Genomic DNA, 8,031 nt, shown 5'->3' with positions numbered 1-8,031 from the left:
TGTCTGTGAGTATAACATAACTGATTTGGCAGGCGAAACCCCGAGCACTATCCATCCAGGGGAAAAAGAATTTGAGGTCATTGTGTTTCCCAATATTCTTTTATTGAAATCCCTATTTATGAGGAACCTGGTTGCAGTTCCAATGGCTTCCACTAGATGTCAACAGTCTTTAGAAATTGGTTGATGTTTTTCTTTTGAGAAATTAAGAAGTAATGCTGTTCTTTGTAAGTGTCACTCCAGGTGGACTCTACTGTTTGGTGCGTGTGAACTGGAATGCGCTTCACATTGTTTTTATCCGGTATTAGAAACAGTTTATTCCGTCTTAAATTTGATCGATTATTTACATTTTAGCATACCTGAGGTTGGATTAGGAACGTTGTTTGAAATGTTTGGACCAAGTTTACAGGTAACTTATTAGATACTTTGTAGACATGTTGGGCGAGTTGAAACCGGTGTATTTCTGAATCAAACGCGCCAAATAAATGGAAATTGTTGGGACATAAAGAAGGACATTATCGAACAAAAGGACCATTTGTGATGTTTCTGGGACATTTTGGAGTGCCAACAGAAGAAGATCTTCAAAGGTAAGGCATTAATTATATCGCTATTTCTGACTTTTGTCGCGCACCTGCCTGGTTGTAATCTGATTTTCATGTGTTTGTGAGCGGGGCGCTGTCAAATCAAATCCTCAGATCCTCAGATAATCGCATGGTCTGCTATCGCCGTAAAGCCTTTTTAAAATCTGACACAGCGGCTGGATTAACAAGAAGTTAAGCCTTATTTTGATGTATTACACATATATTTCCGTGAATGTTGAATATTGATATTCCTGTAGTTTGAATTTGGCGCGCTGCCATTTCACTTGGTGTTGTCAAATCAATCCCGCTAAAGGGATTGGCGTGTGAAGGGATCCATAAGAGGTTTAACACGATTTTGGAATGACTCTCTCATCTCTGTACCCCACACATGCAATTATATGTAAGGTCCCACAGTCGAGCAGTGAATTTTAAACATAGATTCAAACAGAAAGACCAGGGAGGTTTCCGAATGCCATGCAAAGGGCACCTATTGGTAGATGGGTAAAAAAAATCCCATTCACTCATTCACTACAAACAGGCATCCTTCTTAAAACCTCTTCGGGATAGGGGGCAGTATTTTCACGGCCGGATGAAAAACGTAGCCAAATTAAACAGCCTGCTTCTCGGGCCCAGAAGCTAAGATATGCATATTATTAGTCGATTTGGATAGAAAACACTCTGAAGTTTCTAAAACAGTTTGAATGATGTCTGTGAGTATAACAGAACTCATATGGCAGGCAAAAACCTGAGAACAATCCAACCCGGAAGTGGGACATTGAGGATTGTAGTTTTTCAAACCATTGTCTATTGAATTTGTAGTCTTTACAGGGTCATGTTGCACTTCCTAAGGCTTCCACTAGATGTCAACAGTCTTTAGAACCTTGTTTGAGGATTCTATGGTGAATTTGAAGGGAATAACAGCCCAAGGAAGTAGGTGTCCCATTATAAGGCATGGGTACAGTCACGCGCAAGGACTTGGGAGCGAGCTGAGTTCATATTCACTCCTATAGAGAACGGATAGGTCCGGTTGGAATTTTATTGACGATATATGTTAAAAACACCCTAAAGATTGATTCTATACATCGTTTGGCATGTTTCTACAAATTGTAGTAAAACTTTTTTGACTTTTCGTCTGGACTAAGTAAGTGGATTTGGATAGTGAACCTAACGCGCGAACAAAATGGATGTATTTGGACATAAATATGAACTTTATCGAACATTTATTGTGGAGCTGGGGTTCCTGGGAGTGCCTTCTGATGAAGATAATCAAAGGTAAGTGAATATTTATAATGTAATTTCTTAGTTTTATTGACTCCAAGATGGTGGGTTTTTGTTTGCTAGTTGTTGGTGTCTTCTGGACTGTACTCAGATTATTGCAAATTGTGCTTTCGCCGTGAACCTTTTTTGAAATCTGACAAAGCGGTAGCATTTAGGAGAAGTCTATCTATAATCCTGTGCATAACACTTGTATATTGATCAAAGTTTATGATGAGTATTTCTGTAATATGTGTGCTCATTGCTCATTCACCGCAAGGTTTGGAGGGTAAACATTTCTGAACATTTCGTGGCAATGTAAAATGTTTTTTTTTTATATAAATATGAACTTTATCGAGCAAAACATACATGTATTGTGTAACATGAAGTCCTATGAGTGCCATCTGATGAAGATCATCAAAGGTTAGTGAAGATTTTAGCTGTACTTTTGGTTTTTGTGATGCATCTAGTTGCTTGGAAAATGGCTGTGTGATTTTTCTTGTGGAGTTTATGTCCTAACATAATCTAATTTTATGCTTTCTCCGTAAAGCCTTTTTGAAATAGGACAATGTGGTTGCATTAACGTGAGTCTTATCTTTAAAATGGTGTAAAATAGTTGATTGTTTGAGAAAATGGAATTATGAGATTTTAGCTGTTTTGAATTTGGTGCTCTGATTTTCCACTGGCTGTTGTCAAAATCAATCCCGTTAACGGGATCCTATCTCGAAGGGGTCCTCAACATTAAGGAACTTCAGTTCGTGTTAAATACGACTGCTAGAATCTTGACGAGAACCCCAAAATTGGATCATTTTACTCCAGTGTTAGCCTGCCTTCCTGTTAAGGCTAGGGCTGATTTCAAGGTTTTACTGCTAACCTACAAAGCATTTCATGGACTTGCTCCTACCTATCTCTCTGATTTGGTCCGTACTTACCTACAAGTACTCTATGGTTTCAAGACGCAGGCCTCCTTATTGTCCCTAGAATTTCTACGCAAGCAGCTGGAGGCAGGGCTTTCTCCTATAGAGCTTATTTTTTATGGAACAGTCTGCCGATCCATGTGAGAGACGCGAGACTCAGTCTCGACCTTTAAGTCTTTACTGAGGACACATCTCTTCAGTAGGTCCTATGATTGAGTGTAGTCTGGCCCAGGGCAGCGAAGGTGGACGGCAAGGCACTGGATTGATGAACCGCCCTTCCTGTCTCTGCCTGGCCGGCTCCCCTCTCAATTCAATTCAAGGGGCTTTATTTGCATGGGAAACATATGTTAACATTGCCAAAGCAAGTGAGGTAGATAATATACAAAGTGAAATAACCAATAAAAATGAACAGTAAACATTACACTCAAAGAAGTTCCAAAAGAATAAAGACATTACAAATGTCATATAATGTATATATACAGTGTTGCAACGATGTACAAATGGTTAAAGTACAAAAGGGAAAATAAATAAGCATAAATATCGGTTGTATTTACAATGGTGTTTGTTCTTCACTGGTTGACCTTTTCTTGTGGCAATAGGTCACAAATCTTGCTGCTGTGATGGCACACTGTGGTATTTCACCCAGTAGATATGGGAGTTTATGCTCTGCAAGCATTATCTGGTGTTCTACATTGTACACGGAGAATATTTTTGCAGAATTCTGCATGCAGAGTCTCAATTTGGTGTTTGTCCCATTTTGTGAATTCTTGGTTGGTGAGCGGACCAACCAGACCTCACAACCATAAAGGGCAATGGGTTCTATAACCTGTAACTGATTCAAGTATTTTTGGCCAGATCCTAATTGGTATGTTGAATTTTATGTTCGTTTTGATGGCATAGAAGGCCCTTCTTGCCTTGTCTCTCAGATTGTTCACAGCTTTGTGGAAGTTACCTGTGGCGCTGATGTTTAGGCCAAGGTATGTATAGTGTTTTGTGTGCTCTAGGGCAACGGTGTCTAGATAGAATTTGTATTTGTGGTTCTGGCGACTGGACCTTTTTTGGAACACCATTATTTTGGTCTTACTGAGATTTACTGTCAGGGCCCAGGTCTGGCAGAATCTGTGCAGAATATCTAGGTGCTGCTGAAGGCCCTCCTTGGTTGGTGACTGAAGCACCAAATCATCAGCAAACAGTAGACGTTTGACTTCAGGAACTAGTAGGTTGAGGCCGGGTGCTGCAAACTTTTCTAGTGCCTGCGCCAATTCGTTGATATATATGTTGAAGAGGGTGGTGCTTAAGCTGCATCCGTGTCTCACCCCACGGCCCTGTGGGAAGAAATGTGTGTGTGTTTTACCTATTTTAACAGCACATTTGTTATTTGTGTACATGGATTTTATAATGTCGTATGTTTTCCCCCAACACCACTTTCCATCAATTTGTATAGCAGACCCTCATGCCAAATTGAGTCAAAGGCTTTTTTGAAATCAAGAAAGCATGAGAAGACTTTCTCTTTGTTTTGGTTTGTTTGTTTGTCAATTAGGGTGTGCAGGGTGAATACGTGGTCTGTTGTACGGTAATTTGGTGAAAAGACAATTTTACATTTGCTTAGTACATTGTTTTCACTGAGGAAATGTACGAGTCTGCTGTTAATGATAATGCAGAGGATTTTCCCAAGGTTGCTGTTGACACATATCCCACAGTAGTTTTTGGGGTCAAAATTGTCTCCACTTTTGTGGATTGGGGTGATCAGTCCTTGGTTCCAAATACTGAGGAAGATGCCAGAGCTAAGGATGATGTTAAAGAGTTTTAGTATAGCCAATTGGAATTTGTTGTCTGTATATTTGATCATTTCATTGAGGATACCATCAACACCACAGGCCTTTTTGGGTTGGAGGGTTTTTATTTTGTCCTGTAGCTCATTCAAGTTAATTGGAGAATCCAGTGGGTTCTGGTAGTCTTTAATAGTTGATTATAAGATTTGTATTTGATCATGTATATGTGTTTTTTCTGTTTGTTCTTTGTTCTTTGTTATACAGCCAAAAAGATTGGAGAAGTGGTTTACCCATACATCTCCATTTTGGATAGATAATTATTTGTGTTGTTGTTTGTTTAGTGTTTTCCAATTTTGCCAGAAGTGGTTGGAGTCTATGGATTCTTCAATTACATTGAGCTGATTTCTGACGTGCTGTTCTTTCTTTTTCCGTGGTGTATTTCTGTATTGTTTTAGTGATTCACCATAGTGAAGGCGTAGACTCCAGTTTTCCGGGTCTCAATGTTTTTGGTTGGACATGTTTCTCAATTTCTTTCTTCGATTTTTGCATTCTTCATCAAACCATTTGTCACTGTTGTTCATTTTCTTTGGTTTTCTATTTGAGATGTTTAGATTTGATAGGGAAGCTGAGAGGTCAAATATACTGTTAAGATTTCCTACTGCCAAGTTTACACCTTCACTATTACAATGGAACGTTTTATCCAGGAAGTTGTCTGAATTTGTTGTTGCCTAATTGTTTTTGGTAAGTTTCTAAACTACATTCCTTCCATCTATAGCATTTCTTAATATTACTCAGTTCCTTTGGCTTTGATGCCTCATGGTTGAGTATTGCTCTGTTCAAGTAGACTGTGATTTTGCTGTGGTCTGATAGGGGTGTCAGTGGGATGACTGTGAATGCTCTGAGAGACTCTGGGTTGAGGTCAGTGATAAAGTAGTCTACAGTACTACTGCCAAGAGATGAGCTATAGGTGTACCTACCATAGGAGTCCCCTCGAAGCCTACCATTGACTATGTACATATCCAGCGTACGACAGAGCTGCAGGAGTTGTGACCCATTTTTGTTGGTTATGTTGTCATAGTTGTGCCCAGGGGGGCATATGGGGGAGGGAATGCTGTCACCTCCAGGCAGGTGTTTGGTCCCCCTGTGTACTGAGGGTGTCAGGTACTTGTCCGGTTCTGGCATTTAGGTCGCCACAGACTAGTACATGTCCCTGGGCCTGGAAATTATTATTGATTCTAGTGGGGCGATATAGGTAGCACACAGGAGGACATTTTTCTCTGTTAAGATCATTTCCTTTTGAATTTCTAGCCAAATGTAAAATGTTCCTGTTTTGATTAATTTAATGGAGTGAGTTAGGTCTGCTCTATACCAAATTAGCATACCCCCTGAGCCCTTCCCTGTTTCACACCTGGTAGTTTGGTGGATGGGACTACCAGCTCTCCGTAACCTAGAGGGCAACCAGTGGGTCTGTCTCCTGTGGTGGCTAATTTCTGCATTACCAAATGAGGAGAGCTACAAACACACTCGTCTGAGTTAAACTACATCTTTAATAATTAAGATACTTTTGCAAAAGCACTTGACCTTCAATAATGCACTCTCTCGAATGAACCATTGAAAAAGGAAGGTCCCAACACAATGGCTACTGAGATATTTTATAGCAAATATCCACACCCCCTTTGACATGACAAACCACAGACATTTAGGAACGGTTCACAAAGAAAGACTGTTTACTTTAGAGAGGGCCAGCCAGTAGCATTTACTATAAATTATCGTTCAGTTTGGTCCCCAATGACGAGATTCTAATCTCGTCCCTGGTACTTCATAGAACAAAAACACCATTTCATTCAATGGCATATATCAATTGTCAACTCTAGACACTCCCATCTCAAGCAAACCCCCTCTTGACCCCACTCCTGGACAGGCTCACTGGGGGGAGTGAGCCTCTAGGTCATATACTATCACAGGATAAGTGCGAGATCTAAGAGAGGACATACAATGGTCCCAGACACTACCATAAACCTCCCCACAATAAAGAAAAGGAGGGTGTGACTTGCTCACGGACATTGGGGAGACAAGTCATTGGTTCCCCATTAATCACGCCATCCCTTCACATGGTTTAAGAATATGTAAAGAGACATTCACATATGAAGACAATATCTCATTCTGTCCTCCTCTCTTGCTGATATTCTGCATAGCAACAGAGACATGTAAAAGACAAGTCTGACCTCTCCCCTCTCTGGGCCCCAAGTGACCAAGCTAAGGGAAACGTGCAACTGAAAGACACCAGAGTCCAAAGGACGCTTTCTAATGACAAGTATCTCACATAAGCATATTATACTAATACAACATCTTAATTATCTATGTTACGCAACTAATTCTGATTCATCCACCACACTCCTCTATACCAGGTTTCTTGTAGGTTGACAATGTCTGTATTTCCGATTTCTTTGATGAAGTCCAAGTTCCTGCTCTTTAGGACAAAAGCAGATGACCTCAGGCCTTGGATATTCCAGGATGAGATAGTGAAGGCTTTTTGATCCATAAAGTGTCCAATGTTGTTGGTCATGTGGTTTGGCATCAGGCCAGTAAGTGTGAGCAGAGCCTGCTGAGCATCTGGTACATGCCATTAGCTTGTGATAGTGTAAGAGAGGGGGTTGAGCCTGTTTGCCCGCTCACGGCCTGGGCGTATGTGTGACTTCCACGGCTTGGGCGTATGTGTGACCTCTCTCCACTGGGATTCTCTGCCTCTGAACCTATTACAGGGGCTGAGTCACTGGCTTACTAGTGCTCACCCATTTCTAAAATGTTTTTATTTCACCTTTATTTAACCAGGTAGGTCAGTTGAGAACAAGTACTCATTTACAACTACGACCTGGCCAAGATAAAGCAAAGCAGTGCGACAAAAACAACAACAACACCGAGTTACACAAACAAATGTACAGTCAATAACACAATAGAAAAATCTATGTACAGTGTGTGAAAATGTAGAAGATCAGGGAAGTCTCATGTCTTTGGCATCATTAAAGTGAAGACTGTTATTTTATCAAATCAATTCTCTGTAATTATTATTACGTGATTAAACTAATCATGTCAATGTAATTAACTAGGAAGTTGGGGCACCAAGGAAAATCTTCAGATTACAAAGTTATAATTTTCCTAATATAAGTCTTCAGATATTTTAATATTTGATCAATTAGTCTTCTAATTAATGAATTATTCTTTACCTCACGTTAGTCTCAATCCAAACGTCATAAATTGTTGGTTATCTGCACGAACCCAGCCTTTACTATGAATCATCCATACACCAATTGTCTTATTCATTTGTTAACTAACTAACTAAATAATCACAGAAATTCATAAACAAACAGTAGATATGGTTACAAGGAAATGATAGGGGAGGTTCCCTAGTGGGCTAAGCCGATATGATGGCTTGGCAGACAAAGGGAAGTGGGTGTGGACTGAGAAGGGCGCCCGAAAGACAAAAGATTCACTTAAACAGTTGATAATTAT

This window comes from Salmo salar, chromosome 10 (assembly GCF_965601325.2).
Source record: "Salmo salar chromosome 10, fSalSal1, whole genome shotgun sequence".
Classification (NCBI taxonomy): Eukaryota; Metazoa; Chordata; class Actinopteri; order Salmoniformes; family Salmonidae; genus Salmo; species Salmo salar.
This window is presented reverse-complemented; position numbering follows the sequence as displayed.